At 44.2% G+C, this 23444-nt stretch overlaps 1 long non-coding RNA gene across 1 annotated transcript; it reads left to right on the plus strand.

Moving 5' to 3' along the window:
• Window positions 1-17662: 17662 nt before the first annotated feature.
• On the plus strand, window positions 17663-22921 carry LOC128048325 (uncharacterized). Its single transcript, XR_008199387.1, has 2 exons — window positions 17663-17910; window positions 22688-22921. It is a non-coding gene; the product is annotated as an uncharacterized LOC128048325 (long non-coding RNA).
• Window positions 22922-23444: the final 523 nt, after the last annotated feature.

The following is a 23444-nucleotide window of genomic DNA, read 5'->3' on the forward strand; positions in this document are numbered from 1 at the left end:
ACATCAATAGTCATAAATCACATTAACTGTATGCACCGTTGATACGATATGATGAAAATGGCTCTTATCTCTGTGATCCTCTTCCTCTAAAACTTCTAACGCTAAGCTAATCATGAGGAAAACTTCAGACAAACCCCAGCAGTGGGGTATGCTGTAATATGACTGACTGGGATTCTTCAAAACCATCAAGGTCATCAAAAACAGGGAAACTATGAAAAACTGCCACAGCCAAGAGGAGCGTAAGAGGACATGATGACTAAATAGTAGTGTGGCATCCTGGGACAGAAAAAGTACACTTGGTAGTAATTAAGGAAATCTGAGGGGACCATGGACTTTAGTCAGTAATAATTTATTGATGTTCACTCATCCTTTGTAACAAATGTAGCACACTAATGTGAGATGTTAATAATAGGGAAACTGGGTGCCAGCCAGCAACTCAGTGTACTGTCTGCTTAATTTTCTGTCAGTCTAAAACTGTTCTGTAAATAAACTCTATTAATGAAAATAAGGGAGAGAGAGGAAAGACTGGGGAGCATGGGTAGCTAATGAGGCCTAGCAAGCTCGGTGTTTGCCGTCATTGACTTTGGGACCAAAGTGGGTCTCTAGGAGGATGTGAGGCATCAGTCCCCCAACCCCCGAGGACTTGGTCTGGCTGAGATGGACTGGACGCAGGTGAGAATGAGAACCACGTGCTCCCCATCTCTGTGCCTCCGGTCCAGCACAAAACCTTCAGCGTGAGCTCTGACGTTCATTAAGCATCCACTGGGGGCCTGACACTGCGCTAAGCGCTTTAGGTACCTTGTCTCACCCAGGTGTTCATGGGAGGGAAAGCGAGTCGCTTACCCAAGGACACAGGATTTGAACTCGGGCAGTTTGACCTCAGAGCCCCATTCTGTGTACTACCGCCGGCAGATGCTCCATAATGCAGATAGTCTGAAATGATTTGCTGTTGTCCATGTTACATTTCAGGTATGAATCTCTGGTTTGGATCACTAAAATTCTCAAACTATGTTTGGCAGACCCAGTTATCCTCAGCATCGGATTTATAGCCCTGGGGTCTGACTATGAAGACAGGTCACTAAGATCTGTGACATATAGCAGTTTATGATATCACTGAGGCATGGACCAGAATCGCTCTGCTGTGAGGCTAGAGGTGGCATTCTGTTTAGCAGTCACTTGCGTGCGGCACTCTCAGATCCAATGCTTGTGGACCTGGATTCTCAGATGCCATCGTGTTTAGCAGTCACTTGCATGCGGCACTCTCAGATCCAATGCTTGTGGACCTGGATTCTCAGATGCAGCCTCTTTGGCTCCGGCACTCAGCAGTTCCGCACACTGATGGAGGCTTCCTCCTCGGTGCACAGGCTCAGAAGTGATACTGATGACAAATGTGTACATGGATTTCTCACCTTGATGCCTAATCAACTGTTCTCACAGCACCACTGCTTCCCAGGTGGTGCTAGTGGTAAAGTACCTGCCTGCCAGTGCAGGAGATGTAAGGGACAGAGGTTCGATCCCTGGGTCAGGAAGGTGCCCTGGAGGAGGACATGACAACCCACTCCAGTATTCTTGCCTGGAGAATCCCATGAACAGAGGAGCCTGGTGACTACGGTCCACAGGGTCACAAAGAGTCTGACAAGACTGAATGACTTAGGACACACACACAGCACCAAAGCACAGGTCATTAAATAGATGTGAGCTGTAATTGAACACATGACCAAATGCTTTTCCCATATGCTTGGGCATCATGGTTCCCCCAGGACAATCCATCTTAGGACTGTTATGTCCAGATAATTATTAACAATGCTCTCTTTACTTTTCAAAACGTTCACATCTGAATGATAACATACACAGCCACCATGTCTATAATACAGAGACAGATAATCTGCCACTCCCAAGCTAAAAGCTCTCAGGACCATGCCAACTGCCTTTGCAATATGTTGGTGACAGCTGGCCCTCTTGTTCCTAGAGCTTTGGTAGAGTGAGTTCATCTGAACAAAAGTGATGTTAAAAAAGAAATCAGGGTTTTCGAGGGTATGACTATTTATTCATTCCACATAGATGAATGGTTTTGCAACTTTGTTCAATTTCAGCTATATTTCTTTTGCAGCCAAAGAGTGTAGCTATTGCAGCAAGCATATTTATTAAGAAAGCAATATATTTTGTCTCCATCACCTAAGCTCCAAAACTAGATGGTTGCCCTAAAGTGACAGGTGACATCATCCTCTTTGAGCATGGTCAATGTGGTCAAGCGTGAAGCCACACTGAGCACCAGGGCATCAACAGCCATCTTCTTGGAACAGGGCCAAAAGAAATAAACACTTGAATTCAAACCCACTTGTCTTCTAATTTAAAGGTATTGGCAGTTCTCATGCTTGACATACATCCCAAATTTCTTTTCTAGGCTCGTATATCTTGTCTTACACTGTATACATTTTAAAAAAAATTTTGGCTGCATGGGATCTTAGTTCCTTCACCAGGGCTCAAACCCTCATCCCCTGCAATGGAATCACAGAATCTTAACCACTGGATTGCCAAGGAAGTCCCTGAGTGTCCTAAAATTTGACCATGTTGCTGTATCACCCATCACCATGGACCTTTTCTCTAGTTCTTTACTTTTCTATCTAGGTCACATTGCTGTGTCTATCTCTTTATCATTTGCAGGGTTAACAGATTTGCTGAACACTATGGGTTTTCCCTGACAAAACCTTTTAAGCTAAGTACCAGCTGTTAATTCCTATCATTTACTTTCTCTCAAGAATTTTAAAATTTGTTGCAAAAGCCTCTTCTCACAAGGTCACATAGCAGCCTCCAAGAAATCCAGGTACTCAATTCTAAGTGTCAACTAAGCTGTTGATAAAACGTCTTCTGTGTGGTAAAGGCCACTGCGGCTGACTCTAAATAATTGCAGTATAAATGTGAATCCAAACCCACATGCTAGCATGTCTATTGTTACTACTATTGAGGAGATGTTTTTACTCGCTCAGAACTTTGGTCAAGACAGACACATTTATTTCTCATCTCTCTTAGGGAGCAACTGTTTTCTAGCCCATTCTTTCAGGGTCCCAGATTTATATCGTCATCTCATTGCCACCCCTGACTTTAGCGAGGCCAAGATCTTGCTTTTGTTCCCACAGAGCTGCTGAAACTATGTTTCTTAGTTCTGAAACTGGCAAATACTGTCGGAGCCTGGGCTTTCAACAGTCTTTGTTTTGGGCCCCCAAGGATTTCTCTTACTTTTTTTCATTCTCATCTTTGCATTTGAGAATATATTGATTATATTTTAACCATCTTTCCCAAGTATGCTGTAGTGGAAGGAATTTCAAATTACCACCATATTATAGATAATGGAGGTTAATACTGATAACGATCAGGGAAGTACAGGAGTGTTTTTTTCTCTTTTTTAGCGCTGCCTTTAATGAGGTTACCATCTTGTTCGGCATTTTTTTGGAGATATCTCAGAAAGAAATAAAGAAATATCTTTTAACGGTAGACTCTCCTAGACATGTGTCAGTTGTAACAAACATGCTGGGTTCATGGCTCTTCCACCATATCCCAGCATTGCAGCCAGGAGCTTTGTACTGTTGCTTGGGTTAAGTAGATTTATCATCCAAGTGAGCAGCAAGAACTTAGCGAAATACATTTGAAGGTTAGAGCAAGAAAACCATCTAAGATAAAAAGCCTTTTGAATAACAAAGGAAAGATGTTCATTTATCACTCAGACCAGGATATATTCATTCTCCAAGCAAAGTTGAGAAATCCTGTAGAATCCCAGGGGGAGGGCATCAGATAAGCAGTGCTTTTCATGGAAGGAGTTGTCTGACCAATAGATGTCAGAATCATCTCAGAAGTTTGTTTTTACAAATAGAGTTGAGGACTCCACTCTCACCTATTCTGATTCAGGAGACAGAAGCAGAATCTGGAACTCTGTCTTTTTAGCAAGCACCTCTGGTAACTATTCAGTGCAGTGAAGTGGGAGAAGCCGAGTGCCGACTGTGTTTGCATTTGCAGGAGTAGGGTGCCATCATTTCAGGAGCCCTGCTGATTCATGCAGCAGGAACAGAAAGAGCCAAACAGTAGAAAACCTGTTTGCGTCCTTGAGATTGAAAGTCTCCAAGTGTGTGTTGTGTCCAAACCTAAACTTTGTGCCATTACAGAGACAAACAGACACACACGCAAATGAACAGACAGAAAACCCTCTGTGGTTAGTTCAGCAGCCTTGATCCAAATATGTGCCCATCTGGATTCTCATGACGTCAGACCCGGTCCACAGTAGAATGAAAAATGCTCAACAGGAGTCCAGAGAAATACACCCACAACCACAAAAGAAGAGCTGCTGGAGTAAGAGCTAGACTGGATTTTCACTCCAGGCCCTGCTGGAGAGGCTCTGTCCCCGTTGTAACCGAGGAAGGGATTGGCCATTAGTGCCAAAACCACACAGTATCTAGCGCCATGTGTCATTTGCTGTCTATTTCATGCAGCATACTTTCCTTAACCATTCCTTAACGGTATATTTATGTCTCCTCCCATCGTGTGATTTTAACCCTTATCCCTAAGTTAGGTCTTTATAAGACATAAACCAAAAGAATATCTCTGGCAAATTTATATAGCAACACCCAGAATCCCTGTCCTGCTGCCATCTACTGAAATGGCGACCAAATAGGGAGTCCTGGAGCACTGGTAGGAAAGAAAATGCTGCAGATGATATGAAGTGTGGGAGGAGAGGAGGGACCCAAAATCAATAGGATTCGGCAGATGATAGGTTTATTAAAAAAAAAAAAATTGTGAGTGCAATGGTCCTTTAAGGAATGTCGTTAAAATGAACTGTTTTAAAGACTGCCATCCACTTAGAATTGTTTGGGGGAAAAGTTGAGAAGAATTTCTAATGAAGAACCTCGCTATGATTGTTGCCTTAGGCACCATTTTTGGTTTACAAATTACATGCCATTTTACAGACAACTAAAGAAACATGATCCAACTGTATTATTCTGTTACCCTGTGTTTTAACAGTTCCATATGGTTATCATCAGTCGGTTGATTTCTTCAGAAACAATTAAAAATCTCGTTAGACACAGGAAGAAACCACGTGAGTGTGTTTGCCTGTTGCTGGTGATACTGCCTCTCCTCCGCATCCCTTTAGTCTCTAACAAATTACCCAGCCTGCTGGAGCAGGATCCCTCAAAGGCTGGGAAATGGCATCCCTTGTCTGAGACAGCCCCTCTTACCACAACTAAAATTGGGCCTTTAGGCAAGCAATAACACAGAAAGATCTGTTATGTTTCTGTGGCACCAAATGACAGTATTAAGAAATGAAGGCAGTGTGAAGAACAATGAAAAAACCAGCTTGAAATGTAGTACCATTCAAGGTAAAGAAATTGACAATAAATATGTAATATGTAGACCCATTTGAAAGGATGTATCAGCCAGATAGGCTAGACTTTGCTGTAGTAACATCCATCCCCAAATCCCAGTGAGATGATTACAAGGGTTTGTTTCTCACTGATGCTATCGGTCAGGGTAGGGGTGAATCCAAGTTACTCACAGGTCATTACTCTGAGCCTCAGGCTGACAAAGAAGGAATTACCTGGAAAGCTGTTCATCGGCATGGCAGAGGGAAAAACAACGTGCTAGGTTTCTTACCTTTATTGTCTTGTTCAACCTACCTGCCATCCAGTGAGATAGGTAGTAATATTTCTATTTTATAGATGAGGAAATAAGTTTAGAACGCTCAAAGAACTTATTCAGAATTACCACCTAGTGAGTGGCAAAAGGAAAATTCATCCTAGGTCTGTCTGAATGTGGCAGGCAGGGTCTAAGATGGCCCTCGAAATCCCCACACCTTGAGATTCACACCCTTGTGTAAGTGCGTCCCCTTAAACGTGGGCTGGCCCTAGCACTTGCTTGCAATGAATAGCATAAGGCAAAGGTGACAGAATGTTGCTTCCAGTCTAGGTGATAAGAAATAGTCACTTCCACCTTACTGGCAGACTCTCTCAGCTTTCCCTTGCCAGCTTTGATGAAACAAGTGGCCGGATTGGGTCATCCCACTTGGCAAAAGCTGAGGAAAACCTCTGTCCGACAGCCCTGAAGGAACTGAATCCTGACAACGTCCATGTGAGTGAGACTGGCGGAAACCTCAAGTGAGAGCTCAGTCCTGTTCAATGTCTTGACTGCAGCCTTATGAGATTCCCTAAATTAGAGATTCCAGCTAAGCCATGTGCAAGTTCCTGACCGCAAAAACTTCGAAATAATAAGCTTCTGCTGTTTTAAGCCACTACGTTTGGTGATTTTTCATGCAGCAATAAGGAGAAAATGCTCTTTCTACTGCATTGAATTAGCCTCTTTTTGGCAGAGTATCCCACCCAAGCCTGTTCTCCCCCTTACAGTCTTTGTTTTGGTTGATAACATTCTATCCATTTGGTCTCCTAAGTCACAGACTTGAGAGTCCCCCTAGATTCCACCTACTCCTTCACTCTTCACATACAAAGAGTCAGCAAATTTTGTGTAACACTGGATCCTATGCATCTAAAAAGATGTTTCCTTTTTGATTCCACAGTTCAAGTCAGGGTATAAAATCACCTCTCACCAAGACTTTCCCATAATGGCGACACCTGCAACCAGGCTTGCTCCCTCAAATTCATCCTCTAATCTACTACTGTCTCCTACGTTGCTTCTAGAATAAGTCTACACTTTATAGCATCCTCATATGATGTGGCAATTCAACGACACTTTACTACAGACTTCATGTTACCTTCAGAACCTTTCTCCCATCAAGGTCCCAGGAAAAAAATATTCTCTATATTGTTTCAGGGAAGGGTTGTGAGATGGAAACAGGGAAACAAAGTCAGCAAAATCCTGGCTTTAAGAATTTGGGCCCAAATCTTGAAGGACTCGGGGCGTGTATCTTATACCTTGTAGTTTTTAAAGAACACATGATCAGTCCCAATTCGTTTTTCCCATCCCAGACTAGATAATGGTTCTGTGGACTGAGGCAAAGGAAGGATGCAGGGAAAGCAGGAAAACCGAAGCTGTCCATGTTGCTTCCTGACTCACTGTCCCCATCCCAGTCCTGGGGAGAGGAATCCTCGAGTTTGGGGAATCAGAGACCAGAGAGACGTGCAGCAGACTTCCTGGGCTGGAAGGAGGGGGCAAACAGAGGGCAAGCCTGACAGAGTTCCCTGGCACCAAGCCTTGCCTATGAGCACTGGAGTCACAGCCGAGTGTGGTGTCTAGACAGACAGACAAGTGCCCATCTGAGTAGACTGTTGATAGGCCAGATGGGAAGGAGGGAATATTAGTGGATGCCAGAATAGGCAGATGGAGCGGAAAGACAGTCACTTTCCCTCTCCCTGTCCTCCATCCATTTTTTAGCGCTTTGGTAGTCCCCAAACTTCGACACAACCAAGGGATTGGGGGAAGCTCCCCAGTTATGATTTAGCATGCACACCTGGGCAGGAAAGAGATTTGAAACAGATTTCACCCTCTCACCAAGATTCTTCTAAAATGCTTTCTGTTCCCCGCCCCCCGACTTGGAGAGAAAGCATTTGGAAACCAAGTGTCATCCTAAAAGGTTGATACTTTGGGTAGGAATTTGATTCTTGAGTACTGTGGGATGATGTGAGAAGACTCAAGAAAAAAAATTACCGGAAGGCTCAGCCCCAGACACTGACCCCGTCATCCTTCCCAGGGTTGTCTCCACCACATCCCTTCCCTGTCTGCTCCTCACTTGTCCTCAGGGTCTTTCCCCAGGAATTCTACTCCTCTGCATCTACAGAGACCCAGGAAGAACCACATCCATGAAAACCACAGGCCACACTGCAGTTGTCTCTTCTGTCTGGTGCAAGGACCAGGGAGAGAAGAGGATACTCAGGTTCCTTCTAGTTCTTTTTTTTAATTCCTCACCACAAAACTCTCTATTGCCCAAACTATGACTAGCAAGCAAGACCTTTCCTTGTAAGCATCCCCAACTCCTGAGCTCCCACTGGACTTTTGTAAGAATCTAATGGCCTTGGAGGGGGGCAGGGTGGAATTTTCTGGATTTGAAAAGAAGTTGGAATTACAGCCCTTGGGGAGTAGTGTCCATCACTATTGGAGTGTGATGAAATGTTCAGAGACCAGGGACAGAGAGGCTTATGGGCTATGAGAAAATAGGAAGAAAACAGACCAGATAATTGTTCACTTAGAAGTCAGTTCCTGATGCTGCTAACCACTCCATCCAATGACCTTCCCACGGGAGAGAATGAGGGACTCACTGATCTTGTACAACATAATCAACAAGCAGTATTTCAGGGAGCTGTCTGATGCTTGGTCCTTTGGTCTGGTCTTAGCACGTATTTAGCTGTCTGTGTGTTTCTGAACCTGGGGCCATAAAGCAAACAGCGGAGACAGCGCACTGTCATTGGTGTGTGCACGTGGGTGTCATCCCTGCTAACTGAAGAGGCCCGACAGCAACGTTAGCCTCGGGACAGGGTGACTCGCTGCTCTCTCTGCTTCCTCCCTCCCTGGACCTGATTCCCCTCCCTCCCCAACCTCCTCATCTGCTTCTAACCTGCATCTCTCCTCTGCCTCAGGGCAAATCCAAGGGCCTCTTGACCACCATTTTCACTCACTTCTAGTCCCTGTGGTCTTCATCCCATTTTGGGAAATGATACGACCCTTCCTCCCTCCTCTCCTGTCCTCTTCCTAAAGGGTATCTGCTCTGCAGCGAGCCAGCTCTGCCTTTCAGAGAAGCTCTCTGTGGAGCCAAAATTGCTGCCTTCATTTCCAGTATCTACTGTACCAGGGAGCTTAAAAGCAACAGAAACTTATTCCCAACCAGGGGGCTTCAAAACAGCAGACATTTATTGTCTTACAGTTCTGGAGGCTGGAACTCCAAAATGAAGGTGTCAGCAGGGCCACGCACTCAGCACCTCTGAAGGCTCTAGGGGAAACTCATTCCTTGACACTTCCAGCCCCTGGTGATAACTGTCGGTCCTTGGTCCTCAGCTTCTTCACTCCAAACTCTGCATTTGTCATCCCCTGCAGTTGGCCCTGCCTTTCTGTGTCTCATGCAGCATCCTCCTCTGTATGTGTGTCCGTGTATAAATGTCCCTCTTCTTCTAAGAAAACCAGTTATATTGGATTAGGGATGACCCTAATGACCTCATTTTAACTTGACATGTCATGGGGTTCTAGCTGCAAACACCCTATTTCCAAATAAGCTTACAATCACAGATACCGGGGTTTAGAACTTCAACATGTTTAGGGAGGCACAATTCAACCCTCATTGATCCCATATCCATCTCTGAATTAAATTTAAAACAAACTAACAGAGTTTGATTCAGGAGGCCAAATCAAGAGCAGAGTTTATGCAGGCCCAGGCAGGAAGCTCGAAGTCTTTGGTCAAGGAATTCTGGGAATTCTAGGAAGAACCCCAAAGGTGGTCCAGAGGGGGAGGAGTCTAGGCTCTAGATGGGCACAGCCTCTCAGCCCATAGGCACTGTCCCCTGTAAAGATGAGTGTGAAAGGGAGAGGGTCTGCACAGGGCCCTCCAAAGAATAACCAGCCAACGTACATTCCTAGGAGGGCTTCATCAGCATTACCCAGGAGCTCCTTAGAAATGCAGAATCCTGGTCTCCACACCCAACCAACTGAATCGGAATCTTTGGAAGTGAAGGGTGGGGTGGCAAATATCTGGGTGTTCCCCAAGTTCTCCTATGATTCGTATTCATGCCAGAGCTTGAACACTGCTGCTTGGGAGCTTCGGTCCCAAGACAGAGTCCATCTTGTCCCTCTAAGGGCCTGTGGGCATCACCAACAAAAGATATACACACTCTGCTAGCCACTCAAATGATACAGATACCGTTGTGTAAAAAAGGCAGCCCAATTCTTTGGTGAAAACATCTCTAAGGGCAAAACTCCATTTCTTCTGTTGAGCAGAAATCATGTCTGCAGTTTCCACCTCTGGTGAATGTTATTCTTTGGAACTCCAAAAGAAATCCATTCTCTTTTCTGAAAATTACAGGTTGAAGGTACTCAAAACTAGCTGCCATGTCCTCAGTTCTCCCCTCTGCAGTCTGCCTTTCTAGACCCATGTGTTTTAATGTAGAGGAGAAAAATGAAAGAAGTGAAAGTCACTCAGTGTCCAACTCTTTGCGGCCCCATGGACTATAGTCAGTGGAATTCTCCAGGCCAGAATCCTGGAGTGGGTACCCTTCCCCTTCTCCAGGGGACCTTCCCAACCCAGGGATTGAACCCAGGTCTCCCACACTGCAGGTGGATTCTTAACCAGCTGAGCCACAAGTAGAGGAGGAAGGTATGACATAAAGGGGTGCCAGGACGGAGTGTGGGACATTGTTGAGTTTATTTTTGGTGAAGACATTGGGTTTGAAACCTTAAATGATGTTAAAAGAGAATATGAAGTATTTTTTAAAATGTTTTTCAAAAAGAACCGTATGTTAGAAATGACCTTCTCAGTTAGATGACAGGAAGGATAAGGATCCCAACCAACTCTTTTTTCCCCAGATCCCTGCTCACAGAGGCAAAAAAATTCTAGGACTCACTCAATTTCCTACCTACTGCTAAGCCACTTCAGTCGTGTCCGACTCTGTACAACCCCATAGACGGCAGCCCACCAGGCTCCCCTGTCCCTGGGATTCTCCAGGCAAGAACACTGGAGTAGGTTGCCATTTCCTTCTCCAACGCAGGAAAGTGAAAAGTGAAAGTGAAGTCGCTCAGTCGTGTCCGACCCTCAGCGATGCCATGGACTGCAGCCTTCCAGGCTCCTCCATCCATGGGATTTTCCAGGCAAGAGTACTGGAGTGGGTTGCCATTGCCTTCTCCGTTCCTACCTACAAAGATGAGAAATATTGGAGAGAAGAACATGGGAGATTTTGAAAAGTGTAAAAAGGGATTACTGGGTATCTTTTATGTGGAGCGTCAATGGCCATCAGATTTCATAAATGTGCACATTTTTGTCTTTGAACTAGACTGTTTACAACCCTGCAGAAAAAGAAGTTAACTTGTAGAGAACAGAGAGTAATGCATATAATGCTTGCCACAGAATCGCTAGCTGTGTCCAGGGGAATGCAGCTGACGTTACTCCCTGCATATTGCCCCATTCTGCAAGTCCTAACATTGTAAATTCATTTCCCAAATCCTTATCTGTCCATATACACATGGCATGTCTGAAAGAAAGTTTGTAATACCGTCCTGATTCCCTCGTTGATGAGTGCGTTAAATAAAACCTTAGACACTTGTTTATTTTTTATTTGGATAAAAGTCACCATCGTACCTTATTTTGAAAATTAGCCTTTAGCAATAGTTTTCTTTTTAATTAACTCATCTCTCCATCCATCTTTTGGCTTTTTAAATTGCTCACACATTGTAGAGACAGAAGCACCTAAAATTCCAGTACTATTACTGTTATAGTAATATAAGGGGGACCTCTTCCAGGGCCTGAGAGTGGGCTCTTGTCTAGCATTCAGAAGTGAATTATCTGAAGAGACACGTACGATACTGACAAAGCAAAAGACCTTGTTGGGAAGGGGCAGAGGAGAGCAGAGTAAGGGAACCCAAGAGAGCTACTTCGCCATGCAGCTGGCAGTCTCAGGTTTCATGGCATGGGTTTAACTGTCCAGATTGTCCCTGGCCAGTCACCTTACTTGTGCCCTTATTTGGTCCAATTCCTGGCAGCGGGTGCATCTCTCAGTCAGGGTGGTTTCTAGCGCAAGGGTTTCTGGGAGGTCAGCAGTACATATTATGGGTTGGCATCTCCTCCCCACTTTGGCCCCTCCCAAATTCTTCTAGCTGGTGGTAGCTTTTCCGTTCTGTGTTCATGGGACCTCCCAGTGTGAGGTAACTCATGTAAGCAGTTATAATCCTGAATGGCCAGGGATAGGCAGTTTCAGTCAATGGTTCTTTAATATCAGCATGAGCTTGGAAACTGGGCTGGCTGAGCCAGAACCCTAGTCAAGTTACTTGACCTTTCTGTGCCTCGGTTTCCTCACAAGGTTTTGTGATGAATAAATGAGTCACATAACTAATGTAGCTAGAAAAGTTTGTGGTACATTAAAAAAAAAACAAACAGTCTGTTTCTTTTTTCTCCTTTGGGTTGCAAGGAGAAAGAATTTCTCTTTCACTGAGGACCCACTCCGTCTTATGGGTCTTAAAACCATAGCCAGCTCCTCTGTTGCTTCTGTGAGTGAAAACCAATTTCTAACTTAGGACCCTTTCGGTATCTGACAGTTCAGTTCAGTCGCTCAGTCGAGTCTGACTCTTTGCGACCCCATGAATCGCAGCACGCCAGGCCTCCCTGTCCATCACCAACTCCCGGAGTCCACACAAACTCTTGTCCATCGAGTTGGTGATGCCATCCAGCCATCTCATCTTCTGTCGTCCCCTTCTCCTCCTGCCCCCAATCCCTCCCAGCATCAGAGTCTTTTCCAATGAGTCAACTCTTCGCATGAGGTGGCCAAAGTATTGGAGTTTCAGCTTTAGCATCATTCCTTCCAAAGAACACTCAGGACTGATCTCCTTCAGAATGGACTGGTTGGATCTCCTTGCAGTCCAAGGGACTCTCGAGAATCTTCTCCAGCACCACAGTTCAAACTACTTTCTAATTTTTTCCTCTATCAGATATTAGTGTCAAGTAAGGATTTATATCATAATTTTTATTTGAGGGAACTCAAATCTTTTTTTAACAATGATTTAACAATTCACCAGTCACCCATATAACAGCCCCTCAGATGGATCAGGTACATTTACTACACTTATTTATTCTAAACATCAAATTGTAGCAGCTGCCAGGAGCCTGTGCTGAAGCTGGATGGACATCAGTCAGCCCAGTAAAACTGAAAAGACTGTGTTGTCTTTTAGGTGTAAGATTAGGGAACCTACCTCAATGCTCCCTTTGGGGGAACAAGGAAGATGGGTTTGTGTTAGCTTCCTTAATGTTTCTGAGCTACAGAACTCTTTCTTCAGAACTGAGCTCTTAGATTTAGGTTTTCTAGCAAAGGTTGTTCCTGGAATAGTATTCAAGTCTCTGGTCTCGGCTTCATCAGTCAGGATGGGCTTGGCTTTGTTACTGTTACAATAACAACAACAAACCATCCTCAGTGCCTTGAACAAGAAAGTTTTGTTTCTAGCTAATGCTACATGTACAGCATATATCGACAGTGGTCTCTGCTCCATGCCACCCCCGAGTCCAGAACCCAGGCTGACGGAAGCTCTACCGTTTGGGTTTCTCCAGACTCAAAGCAAAATGAAGGGAACTTGGAATCTCACAAAATGGCTCTTCAGTACTTTTGTACAAAGTTGACCAACATCACCTCTGCTCATCTTTCAGGGCCATGCTTAATGTCAAGCGTGGGCAATGTGCCTCTCCCCTGCGCTCAGAATGGAGGGGAGCTGGATAGCAGATCCTGAAGGACAGGGGAGTGTTCACCACGCTAGTTATGCCTCCCCGTCTTGACTGCATTATTGCTCTTCTCCTGATTTATTTGCTTCACTCTCAGCATTCAGAATAGGATGTAATTGCAATTCACTTGGCCTGGCTTCTAATTCAACAACATCCCTAATATTATCTGAAATCTGTAAGGAGGAACTAGGCTCCTCAGCAGTACAGATTTGCACCTTCAGACTTCAGGGGCTCTCTCCTATGTGCCTTGGGTATTGTCAAGAGAGAAAGTTAGCTTGTTTTTCCAAGTTCTGCCTCACCCAGCCCCCACCTGGGTCTAATTGTAAAGTGCATCTGCATGTTTTAAAAGCTCATTATGTAAATGTATCACAGTCCATATCCATCAACAGATAATTAAGAGACTATATACATATGTATGAGTTGGCTTAATATTGCTTTAATGAGGAGGTTTACTAGAAATACCAAATCAAGGAGGCAAGAAGAAAAATGATCATAATAAAAATGAGTACAAGTTTCCAGCAGTTCCTGGCAGTCCTGAGAGCTGCAGGAACACTCAAAGGGCACCTCACGTTTCCTCCTTGCCCACCATAAATGGGAGGAAGAAGCTTGGAAAGTAGAAGTGTTGCTCAACACATCTTTGAAAATACGGTTATACTTTTTATTTTATTCCAAATTAAAGGTTTTAGAGGAGCCAGAGTCTCATGTTGTCACCACCTGTAAAAGCAAGGTCACGGCAGGGAGGTGGTCAGAAGTCTGACATGGCAACCGCCCGGTCGATGCCAAAACTGCAGAGATGGAGACACCAGACTAGCCCATGCAGCTCCTCTGCACAAATTAGAAAGGTGTCTCCTAGGAGAGGAGGAAAACCAGTGAGAAACCCTTGGCTCCCTCTAGCAGGCAGAGCCCTCCTGGTCCATGGCTCAGTGAGGAGGTGATGCTTTCTGTAGAGACATACGTGACCTTGTCGCCGGTGGACACAGCCTAGTAGTGTCAGGACACGTGCAGGTGAGCAGAGCATGAGCGAGGACTTAGCCCTTACTCTCTCAGCAAGGCTTCTTGTCCAGCACATAATCCATACAACTGCAACAGCAGGCCTTTCTGGAAAACCCCAAAGGAGTGACTCCCACCAAGAACTGGCCCAAGTCCATAGGAACAGAGGACCCTTCCCCCATTCTACCTACCAACTTGTCCCTTTGGTTTACTCAACAGCAGCTCAACCCCACCTTTGGGACCCCTCTGCCACCCCTCTCTTCTCCGCTCATATGCAGTTCATTGGCCAAGACTGTCAGGTGGCTCTACCGAGTTACAGAGGAAGCTGGGCTTTGTGGTCTCGCTGGGTGACCAGATGTGGCTCCCTGCGATCTGGTGACTAGGGAATTTGAAGGCCAGTCATCTGCCTGTCCCATTTCCCACACATCAGAGGAGTAGGGACAGGAAACTAGCTCCCCTTCAGTTAAAGAGAAGGATGGCACACCTTGACCACAGAGGTTCTGGTTTCTTGACTTGATCTAATTCTAGCCTCTGGAAAACACCGCCTTGATCATCCCCCTGGCACGTCTGAACTAGATGCTGACAAGTGTGATCTCCTAGGAGGCTCCACTGCTTTGAAATCCCAAGTCCTCCTAGGTGAGTTTTGAGGCCTGAGATTGTTTTACAACTTGCAACAGTCAAAGACTCTTTCTTGTTTTTGAAACTCAAGGTTTGTGGTTTGTCTGACAAATGTAATAGCTATTCTCTTCCGTTTGCATTGACTCAGTATTATAGGGCAGGGACTACACCCATGTCCTTCCTAGACATACTTCTCTAACTTGCTTTATGTCTTTGCTTCCTTATATCTCCCAGTCTGCCTGTCCCTCTGTCTCCTGAGTGAAAGACACATGTCACATCCTCCCACATTCACACACTGCCTTGGCCACAGCTATTCACACGGTCCTTGTAGCCGCAACAACGCCTGCAAAATAGGGAGTCACTATGTACCCAAAAGGAAACAAAAAGGGGTTTGAATCCATGTCATTACTTCTTCCTCATCTGGCCTGGGTGGTAAGTTATCCTGATTGGCCATCTCTACTCAAAGCATGTATTTAAAGCGAGTAAGGCTTCTCTGAGATAAGAAGGGCATTGTTTCTAAAAGAAAATAGGAATTCATGTAGATAAACAGATTCCAACCTGGATAGAGGTTAAATGTTTTGAAAGGAAGACAAACCTAGAATGGAATCTTGACTGCAACATTTATGAGCCTTGGGTGTCTAGAAGAAAGTTACAAGAACTTTCTGGGCTTCAGCTGCCTCATTGGTAAAATGCAGGTAGGAACAGTACTTCTTTCGTAGACTGTTGTAGACTTATGTAAACACTTGTCACAGACTTGGCACAGCACCATGCAAGAGGAAACGTAAGTATATGAGGGTGCAGAATGTATAAGCCTCAGTCTATATGTTCAGTTGTGCAAGAAATTTTACTTTCTTTTTCTGTCTCTGAACCTAATATCTGTGTTAAATCTCCCTTTCCTTCTGAAAATGACAGGGACTTCATCTCAGTTGACTCATGGCTTCTCCCTGGGCTCTGAGGAAGTTCCAGGGAGCTGATGTGGGCTCGAGATGGCAGGTCTAGATGGTAGGCGTCTCTCCATCTATGTTGATCTGCAGGAGCACATCTCCGTCTGTCTGCGGGAGCACCTGCAGATCCGCCAAGTCCCTGAGGCATGTCTGGATTGCTCCACGGTGCTGGGTGCCATGGCCGTGTATTGCCCACAGCATCCTGGGACCCCAGAAACCCCTTGGGGTTGCCTTGGGCCTGTCTGTCTTGACACATTGCACAGATACACCTTCTGCTCTTGTGTCTTATTGGCTTAGGGACTTTCAGAGTCTTCCCACCCCCAGCAATGAGGCTCAGATCCACTCTGCTCTTGGTTTCCCAATCTTATCCAGAGGATCCATCATTCAGCTTCATCAACTCCCTTGCTCCCGTGACTCTGTTCAGGGGAAAGGGCCCAGCCATATCTAAGACCAAGCCGTGCAGTACAGTAGCCACTAGCCACATGTGATCATTCAGATTTAAACTGGGTAACATATGCCAGATTATCAATACTAACCACATCTTGAGTGCTCAATAACCATATGTGGCTGGTGGCTACCACACTGAAGAACACAGTGTTTATTATAGAACACTGCTATCATCCTAGAAAGTTCTGTTGACAACACCGGTCTAGGATCTGTGCCTTATATCTGGTCCTAACCTTGTCCGGCTGGTCCTAACTCTGTCCGGCGCCATCTCAGAATCTGTATCTAAACTGGGCTGGAAGCTTTGCCCTTTGTACATGATCATGCAGTCTCATCCTGCCTTATACCTGGGTCTAGGCTTTGAAACCCAGAAGCGAAGAACTGGCTCTTTGGTTCTCCGCGTTCTACTGAATCATCTCTCTTCTGAGGCGCAGAGGATGGGATGCTCATATTACCATCAGAGCCAGCAACTCGTCCAGTTTGCTGGGACTGAGAGGATTCCTGGGGCATGAAACTTTCCATTTGAAAACCAGGAAAGTCCCAAACAATCCAGGACAATTTGGGCACCTCGGTTCCAAAGAACCGCTGGTTACCGAGGAATGCAGGAAAGAATACCAGTCTTGATATCTCAGAGTTGCTTCATCCTTGTAGCTAATATTAATCTGGTGAGGATTTCATTTCACCCTTCAAAGTTAGATTTGGATATTATATTTCTTCTCTTTCTAGAAGCTTTTCTGACTCCCACTCTCTTGCCTCTCTCCCTTCCTCACCCTGTGACTCTCACAGATTTTATTGGTTCCGCCTGGTATTTACTAAATATATATCTTCAGATCACTGTTCCCCTTACCCACCTCCCTAGGAAGACTGTTTGAGTATCTGATATTTTGCCCTGTAAAACTATTGATCCTGAGGTCATGGGAAGAGTGAGCCACATAAAAGACTTCTGTAGGGCATGCAGGAAGAGCCAGCTCCAAAGAGCCCCTTTGGACATTAAAGTAAGACCTTCAGTGGACTGTTAATAGCTACCTTTTGGCCCATTTCTAACTCACACAGTGAGAGTTTCCAACACAGAAGCTATTACAGAGCTCAGTTCTCAGAGAAGAGACTGCCATGAACTGCCGTCACTCACCTGCCTTGCCCAACTCCATCTTCTCCCTGACATTTTCCTGCCCTGGCTTATGAGGTTGTGTGACCTGTCTAAAAATACCTTGATAGCAGAAGCTCAGAGGGTCAAAGAAGGAAAATGAGTCATTCAGTAAGATCACGAATGTTCTTCTTTCCCCCAGTTCCTTCCCTCAGCAAGATTCAGACTTGAGGAAACACCAGCTCAGATTCTGTCAGATGCTTTGACCTGTGCCTATGATTTGTTCTGTTGTCTATTCTTGTAAAGCTTTGCTCCCTGCATTAACCTTAACCCGTATGGTCCACTGCAAGTACAGCCTCATCCAGGCAGCTGGTCATGATTTACCCTAGCCAAATTGTTCGTCTCAACGGCCAGTATAACAGAAGACTAGAAAGGTAAGGCTTATTATATAAACTCACCCCAGACTTGAATCACAATTGAAACAAGAGGGTACAGAAAATGCACATTAAAAATGTTTTTATGCTGGAATATAGTTGATTTACACTGGTGTGTTAGTTTCAGGTATACAGCAAATTGATTTGCTTATACATATCCACATGTCTATTTTTTCACATTCTTTTCATATGTAGGTGATTACAGAGTATTGAGTAGAGTTCTATGTGCTGTACAGTAGGCCCTTGTTGATTATCTATTTTTATATAGGGAGGTGTGTATATGTTAATCCCAACCTCCTAATTTATCCCTCTCTTTCACCTCTCCCCTTTGGTAACCCATGAGTTTGTTCGCTAAGTCTGTGCCTCTGCTTTGTGAATAAGTTCATTTATATCATTTGTATCATTTTTTAAGAACCCACATATAAGTGATATCATGATAGTTGTCTTTCTGTGTTTGACTTCACTTAGTATGATAATCTCTAGGTCCATCCATGTTGCTACAAATGGCATTATTCCTTTTATGGCTAAGTGATATTCCATTGTTCCTCTTCTTTATCCATTCATCCGTTGATGGACATTTAGGTTGCTTCCATAGCTTGGCTATTGTAAACAGTGCTGCAGTGAACACTGGGCTGCATGTATCTTTTCAAATTATGGTTTTCTGTCTATATATGCCCAGGAATGGGACTGTTGGATCACACAGTAGCTCTATTTTTAATTTCTTAAGGGATCTCCACACTGTTCTCCATAGTGGCTATACCAGTTTACAGAGCAGAAGCCTTCCCTTTGCTCCACACCCACTCCAGCATTTATGCATTTATGGTTTGTAGACTTTTCAATGATGGCTATTCTGACTTGTATGAGGTGAGAGCTTACTGTAGTTTTGATTTGCAGTTTTCTAATTAGCAGCAGTAAGGATCTTATCTTCTGTTCTTTGGCCATCTGTATGTCTTCTTTGGAGAAATTGAGATCTACCCTTTTTTTTTCTAGTTTTTTTTTAATCGAGCTGCATGAGCTGTTTGTTTATTTTAGAGGTTAATCCCTTGTCAGTTGCATCATTTACGAATTTTCTCTCCAATTCTGTGGGTTGTCTTTTCATTTGTTTTTATGATTTCCTTTGCTGTGAAAAAGCTTTTAAGTTTAATTATGTTCCATTTGTTTGTTGTTGTTGTTGTTTTTGCTATAGAAGGTGGATCCAAAAAGACATTGCTAAGATTTATGTCAGAGTTCTAAGAATTTTATAGCATCCAGTCTTACCTTTTAGTCTTTAATCAATTTTGAGTTTATTTTTGTTTATGGTGTTAGATAGAGTATGCTCTAATTTCCTTCTTTTACATGTGGCTGTCCACTTTTCCCAGCATCACTTACTAAAGAGACTATCTTTTCTCCAATGTGTATTCTTGCCTCCTTTATCACAGATTAATTGATCATAGGTATGTGAGTTTATTTCTAGGCTTTCTATCCTGTTCCATTGATCTATAAGTCTATCTTTATGCCAGTACCATACTGTTTTGATTACCCCTATCAAATTATCAATGGCATTTTTTTGCAGATATAAAACAAAAAAAAATCTTAAAATTTGTATTATACCACACAAGACCCTGAATAGCCAAAACAATCTTGAGAGAGAAAACCAGAGCTGGAGAAGTCAGGCTTACTGACTTCAAAACACATGCATTTTAATAAACACTCCAGGTACTTCTCTTTTAAAAATTTACTGATATATAAATCATGTGCCATAAAATTCACCCATTTAAAGTACACAATTCAATGTCCTTTAGTTTATGTAACTGTTACCACAATCAATTCTAAAACACTTTCACTCTCCCCAAAAGAAACTCCATATCCTTTAGCTGCCACTCCCCAATTCCCACTCCTCTGCCCCAAGTGTGAGTAGGCACTGGTCTATTTCTGTTTCTATAAATTGACCCATAGTGGACATTTCATATTAATTCCATCATACAATATGTGGTCCTCTGTGACCAACTTCTTTCACTTAATGTTTCAAGATTATTCAGTGTTATAGCATGTGTCAATACTTCATTTCTTTTTATGCCTGAACAATGTTCCCTGGTGTGGATATATCATATTTTATTTTCCCACTCATCAGTTAATGAATATTTGGGTCATCGTACCACATATGGTGTTGCCTATTATAAATAATATTACTATCAACATTCAGATACAAGTTTTTGAGTGGACCTGTATCTTCATTTCTCCTGATTTTACATCTAGGAATGTAATTTCTAAGTCATGGGGTAATTTTATGCCTAACTTTCTGAGAAACTGTCAGGCTGTTTTCCACAGTAGCGGCCACCATTTACATTCTCACCTGCAAAGAATGAGGGTTAAGATTTCTTCTCAACCTTACCACATCCGTACCTGCCTTTTAAAATTCTAATCATCCTAGTGGGTATGAAATGGTGTCTCATTTTTGCTTTGATGTGCATTTCGCAAATGGCTAACGCAGGTGCTTCTTATAAAGTTTGAAAAGCTTTGGTACACTGCCCCATAATATGTGATGGAGTTACTTGTCTTATGGTCCCTGTGTGTGTGCATGCGTGATAAATCACTTCAGTCGTATCTGACTCTTTGTGATGCTGTGGACCATAGCCCACGAGGCTCATCTGTCCAAGGGACTCTCCAGGCAAGAATACTGGAGTGGGTTGCTGTGCCCTTCTCCAGGGGATCTTCCTGACCCAGAGATCAAACCTGCATCTCTTATGTCTACCTGCTTTGGCAGGCAGATCTTTACTACTAGCAGCACCTAGGAAGCCCCCTGATGGTCCCTCCTGGACGGGGAACTTGCAGACGGCCCGGAGTGCCCTGCGTGGCTGCCTAGAGCCCCGTCAGTGTTGCCCAGAGCCTGTCACATTGCAGATGCTGCATAAACGGGACAGAACTTCTATGAAAGGCCTGTACTGTGTCAGGCATCGATTATACAAATTAACTCATTTAATCCTCACAACAACCATTTGAGGGCGGATCTATCATTCCTGCTGTCTTACAGATGAAGAAACTGAGGCCCAGAAGAGTTAAATAACTTGCTTGTATTTGAACTCAGGTGGCATGATGCCAGACTGAACTCCCTCCCTCAATAAGTACCTCTTGAATAAATGAATGAATTTCAAAGGAGGAGACAGCGGACTGCAGAGGCAGGGCTCACTCCACTGTCCATTTGCCTGAACAGCCATCTTTCCAGAAGAACTACACTGGGAGTTTGAACCTGCAAGTGACATCAGAACACTTCACCTCAGTTCCCAGTGAAGGACAGAGAAGGGGGCACTGGCTTGGATTTTTTAAACCAGATAGATGCTAATCCTGATTCCAAGCCCTTCCAGGAAGTATCCATGATGGAGAATGGAAACAGACTTGTTGTGGTGCAGACTTGAAGTCTAGGTGTGCACTGGCAGTGAGGTTGAAAGGTGGAAAGAAGTCTCTATAGCTCTGAATTCAGCTATTTTATAACAAATGTCTCCTCTTTTGAAAACCGGCATGCTACAGATCAGGTCTTAATAGCCAACATGAGTTTCTGCATCCTGTACAGGGTAAATCCTTCAACATATCCTACCAAGTCACAATTTTTGGCCAATTAGAAAATGATACTATTTCAGTCCAAGCCAGGATGCATGCATTGGTAAGCTGAGCCTGGGTTAGATTTCAGCTCACACCAGCCCACTTGGCTGGGCATCCTTATGCAGTGCCCAACCTGATCAACCATATATGGTCTATAACACTCTATTAAGGAGTTTCACCCTGGTGAATACAGGAATCTTGATAGTTAGAAAATAACTTGTTCAGTTGTTAAGCTGTGTCCAACTCTCTGCGACCTCATGAACTGCAGCATGCCAGGCCTCCCTGTCCTTTACCACCTCCCAGAATTTGCTCAAACTCACGTCCACTGAGTCAGTGATGTTATCTCACCATCACATCCGCTGATGCCCCCTTCCCCTCTTGCCCTCCATCTTTTCCAGCATCAGGATCTTTTCCAATGAGTCGGCTCTTTGCATCAGGTGGCTAAAGATTGGAGCTTCAGCTTCAGCATCAGTACTTCCAATGAATATTCAGGATTGATGTCCTTTAAGATTGACTGGTTTGTCCCCTTGCTGTACAATGATCTCTCAGGAGTCTTCTCCAGCACCACAATTCAAAAGCATCAGTTGTTTTGACTTACGGTCGGTTAAGGAAATTATCAAATAAATCAATTATTTGACTTACGGTAAGTCAAGAAAACAACTTACTGTAAGTCAAATAATGGATTGATCAAACCTCACAGCGCTTGATAACCCAGATGAAAGAAATCAGCAGCAAATGACTGACAGAGACTTTGACATATGGGCTATAGAAGCTGATAAATCCAGGCAGACAGAATCCAAGCCAAAGCTATAATTTGAAACCAGCCTCATTCATCTTGACTTGTACCTAATCCAGAAAGCCGAGGTACCCATGGAGTCCTGAAAGATAGAATACCGATGAAGAGCTGAAGATTTGCAGTTCAGGACTGCTGGCAGCCTACTCACCAAGCAGCCAGACTAACTTCCAGAACAGAGCTTGTTTCCCAGGCAATTGACGGAGCCATCTCTGACACAGACTTTCTGAGGCAGCGCCACTAAGGTTCTAACCAGTAGCCAGCCACACCGCCGCCTCTGCCTCCTGGAAGCAGCTCCAGGAAGCTGGCCATGAGAAGTGGGAGTAGGTGGGAGGCTGTGCGAGTTACCCGAGCTTCTGGGAGAGGAAATGATGGCGTGAGCCACATCCACTGTTTGTGTCTCTCCAGATGCCTGAGCCCACTGACACGCACCCCAGATGGCATGGCACGGCCGTGGCTTGCTGAGGGACTGCGGCTACAGAAGGAACAGAAGTCTTCAGAGACATGAAGAGACAGACTGGGAGACTCAGCGCGGACAGAGAGGAAGAGCTGCACACTGCAGCGGGCAGCACGCAAACGCAGACACTGGTCAAATCACAAGAGTCATTATTTATAACAAATAATAAAATTATTAGTTGCTGAGCCTGTTCTATGCCCTTTATTCATGTTATCTCACTTGTATTTTAAGGCACATCACAGTCCTAAGAAGTGATTATTATTTGTAAGCGTCTTATAAGTGAGGACACTGAAGCACAGAGACGGTAAATAATTTACCCAAGATCACACAGCTTGTACGTAGTGGAGCCTGGATGAGGAACAAAAGACCCCACCAGCTGAGCCCTGTCCAAATCTCTGACTCATAGAATCACGAGAAACAATAAATTACTGTTTTCAAGCCATTGAGTATTAGGACCGTTTTTCATAGAGCAATAGAAAACTGCCCTTATGGAACTTATAATTTAGTAACAGTGACAAACAAGCGAAAAAGCACATAGATGTATACTCATGCACTTACTACATAGTGAAGGAGAAAGACCAGAATTGTTCCTTCATTGCATTTTGTTGTTGTTCAGTCACCAAGTTGTGTCCGACTCTTTGAGACCCCGTGGACTGCAGCACGCCAGGCCTCCCTGTCCCTCACCATCTCCCAGAGTTTGCCCAAGAT

The sequence above is a fragment of the Budorcas taxicolor genome, chromosome 5, assembly GCF_023091745.1.
Source record: "Budorcas taxicolor isolate Tak-1 chromosome 5, Takin1.1, whole genome shotgun sequence".
NCBI lineage: Eukaryota > Metazoa > Chordata > Mammalia > Artiodactyla > Bovidae > Budorcas > Budorcas taxicolor.